At 42.4% G+C, this 3,603-nt stretch overlaps 2 long non-coding RNA genes across 2 annotated transcripts; one reads left to right on the top strand and one right to left on the bottom strand.

The window, feature by feature from the left end:
* Positions 1-707: 707 nt before the first annotated feature.
* On the bottom strand, positions 708-1,976 carry LOC119031386. The gene is made up of 3 exons (XR_005078584.1): positions 1,895-1,976; positions 1,103-1,488; positions 708-983 (listed from the first exon to the last, which is right to left on the bottom strand). It is a non-coding gene; the product is annotated as an uncharacterized LOC119031386 (long non-coding RNA).
* On the top strand, positions 1,615-2,859 carry LOC119031385. The gene is made up of 2 exons (XR_005078583.1): positions 1,615-2,150; positions 2,321-2,859. It is a non-coding gene; the product is annotated as an uncharacterized LOC119031385 (long non-coding RNA).
* The last annotated feature ends 744 nt before the right edge of the window (positions 2,860-3,603 follow it).

Here is a 3,603-nt window from a genome sequence, read left to right as displayed (position 1 = left end):
GTTGCAGGAAAAAATCGAGCCATGTGCAGAACAAATAGCAAAGTGAAGTTTATAGGGCACCAGTCTATACATGACGGCAATCGGTATTAACTTCAGAATGATAAGAAGAAGCAAAAAAGTTGTCCATTGCACCAACACACACACAGACCTTCCTCCTCCTCCTCCTCCTCCTCCTCCTAACCACTCCTCACTAGCGCAGAGTGACCTTGCAAGTCAGTAGTGGCACTGACATGCACTGTTCGTACAGCAGTGTGCATGGTTGGATCACCTTGTCAGCCAGGTGTGAAAATTCAGCGACGAAGTGTTCAGCCTACTCTTAGTGTTTATTCACACCTTCTACTTAATGTGAAAGGGAAGGCACGTTGGAAGGGAGTTAATTATCGAACGTGGAAGGAGGCGTCACAAAAAGCCTTTGTAACACAATCTAACCGTATCTAATGTCAAACTTAAAGCTGCATCAACCTGACTTAGTGACATTTAACAAGTGCCCACGCTTTCTAATCAACAGTGGTCACCGTGAGTAGCAATACGTGTCTTCCTTAATGCAAGTAAGCAATATAATCCTTTCATCCAATCCATCTCAAGTATGCAAATATCTATAAATCACTGTTACATCAGTTAAGTATGATAAGCCAAGTTAATATCGCGCATATTTTTTAATGCTTTTATCTTTCATTTTTGGAACTTTGTAAATTCGCTGATTATCGTTCTGTGCACATAAAGCTTATTATGGTTATAAATGAGGCTGAGGCATGGAGAGAGACAAAGAGAGTCTCAATCAGCCACTCTGGTGGGTGTCAGACTGGAACACACACACACACACACACACACACACACACACACACACACACAAACACAATGTTGCAGTGTCTGTTCTTTGTACCGCACGCTGAACCCTCTCCTCGCCCTTTTGCTTCACTTTGATGAGGGCACCGTCGCTGCACAATAGAACAGACGGCGCACAGGATAAAGCTTTCTGAGAGCTGGAGAAAGAAGAGAGAGAAAGTGAGGTGAGGCTGAGAGAAGAAGAGAAGGAGGGACAGAGAGAGAGAGAGAGCTATTGATGTTGCGCTGCGAAAACTTGTAATAATTAATTTTATACCTTTGATAGGGCTCTGTGGCCGACGCGAGGCTGGTTTTGTTGAGAGAAACAAATTGCATGACGGGTCACAGTCGTTTTTGATCCAGCTGTTGTGATGTAGGTAATAAAAACTTTAGGGTTATTTCAGCGTCTTGAATGATATGGTATCCTCTGTAGAAAGGATTTATTATATTGGGAGTTTTAAAACCTTGAAAGATAAATGTGTTTTTGAGTGAAAAATGAAAGGCAAACACAACAGATGACTGACTCAGACTGGACTTAAATACAAAGTGAACAAACGAGGTGGAGAGAGGCTGACATGTGGACACGGGGCAGGACTGATGAGGCTGAAGCAGGGCAGGTGTGGACTGAAGAGGAACACAGGGACACAACAACCAAGGACATAACTGAAACAGAACACAACATAGTTTTTCAATTTCTAAAATTATTATAATTACATTTAACTCCACATCATAAATGACAAAAACCAGACTGTATGAAATATTCTACAAATATTGTTTATTCCAAGAATTGTATCTAAAAATCCATTGCAGAGGGAAGCGCTGCCAGTGCCGAGTGTATGAACGCATTAAAACCAGCTTGCACACACTCCGTGTTTGATATCGCCTTTTCCACTCCTGAAGAGCCCCTTAATTGAAATGCGGCAAACGATTTGGCATGAGAGCGACAGGCCCTATTAGATATAGCTCTCTGTCAGCCGGGGTTAGCCGGCGATGCTTTATCGCTCTGCTAAAACCCAAACACTAAAACAACTGCCTGGCCCCGCTCTGGTCAAGGAAACCATTTCATCACCTGACGGCAGCCATATAGCAGGAGGAATTATGAGAGAGGTGTCGTGGCTGCTGGTGGCAGTGGAGAGAAGAGTGTGTGTGTGTGTGTGTGTGTGTGTGTGTGGTGGGGGAGCAGGGATAAGTAGGGGTGGTGTAATTTTCATAATTGAGGCGACGGCAGCGCGGGAGCAGAGAGAGGGTTGAGATCTTGAAGCTGCAGTCGAAATGCAAAGAAAGAAAACAGACGTGCCTTCACTAAATTAAGGGTTTTGGAGTTAGTAAGTGAAAGTTAATATGCTTAATTAGCTTTGGGTTTCAAAATAGTAACATAAAAGATGATTGTACTTTTTAAAATATTTAAGAGTCAGCTTTGATTGGAATGAAGCTCATTCTTCTGTCCGTGACTCCATTTTACAGTCTGTTGTTTCTGTTTGTCTTCTCTCAACAGTCTCTTGCTCTTCTTCCAGTGTTCAGTCTTCCCGTGATCCTCATCAGCCTCATTTTCCCTCCACACCTGTCTTGGATCTGTTAAATTAGCCCGGCCCTTTTACCTGTGTTGCTCCCCAGTCTGCTTTCCCTGCACTCCTGCACAGCATCTCCTTCATCAGCCCTTTCCCTGCTTCCAGTGTTATCCATTCATTACCCCCACCCGTGTGCCTCCGCCTCACTCCACCTGCACCTCAGCCTCAGATTAGTTCTGTTTATATTGACGTTGAGTCTGTAGTTCAGTCTTTGTTGACTTATCTGTTGAGTTTCTGTGATCCTGTCGTGTTTCCCTGATCCTGTTCCAGCTGTTTATCCTAATATACATTATTCATTGTTATTCCTGTTTGTATATATTTAAAAAAAAACAATGCAAAAAAAATGTAGAAATTGTAATTGTGTTTGATTTGGCGCCCCCCACAGACTCTAAATGCAACACCACTTTCATAAATACAGGTCTGCAACAATTCATCACTCAAAATGAAAGTGCTACCTACAAACAAATTGAATCAAGTCAGTGTTATGTGTTGAAGACTTGTATGTTGAAGTGAGCATGTGTGTAACGCTGTGATCCTTCCCTCTCACTGAAGTGACACAGTGCAGAAACAACTGATAGTGGCTGCTTTTTATGTGGCGTTTAGTAGCATTATTGATGTTTCTGGTGGCAACTTTTATGTTTGTGAAGATTCTGCTTTTCTTTCTTTTTTGTCTCAGATATTTGATCTCCATGGTATCACCTAGTTTAGAAGACTTTACATGAAACAAGAAATACAATATTGAGATAAACATAATGGGGGAAAGCCATTGGAGATGCTTCGGTGGCTCTGTGTGGCCTGATGTTCGCAGAGATCACTTAAAAGACTCCCGCACATGAGCACGATTTATCAAGCTCCCTCGATTCATCCCCAAAGGAAAACATTTAGCAAGAGTAAGTGATGTGTGACGAGGTGAAGAGGAAGCACAGATTGATAAATCTATAATCACCTAAAACAGTGGTTAGCCGACTCTATCGGAAAAACGATAGTGTGGCCAATTGGTTCCCTGTGCCATAATGAACCGCTTTGTTTTTATTTCTGGCCTTTCGCCTCAATCAAGGGTAAGAATCTCAGCTGAAAGACAAATAGTTACTTTGCTTTCTCAAGCTGCTTTCTGTGTAGCAGCAAGTCTCGAATCACTGAAGTCATCAAGCCAATTCTTAAAATGCCTCCAAACTTGTCAAACTGTGAGGGCTGCCGAACACCATTATAC

The sequence above is a fragment of the Acanthopagrus latus genome, chromosome 13 (assembly GCF_904848185.1).
Source record: "Acanthopagrus latus isolate v.2019 chromosome 13, fAcaLat1.1, whole genome shotgun sequence".
Taxonomy (NCBI): Eukaryota; Metazoa; Chordata; class Actinopteri; order Spariformes; family Sparidae; genus Acanthopagrus; species Acanthopagrus latus.
Note: the sequence above shows the minus strand (reverse complement) of the source record. Positions and strands in the feature narration are given on the sequence as shown.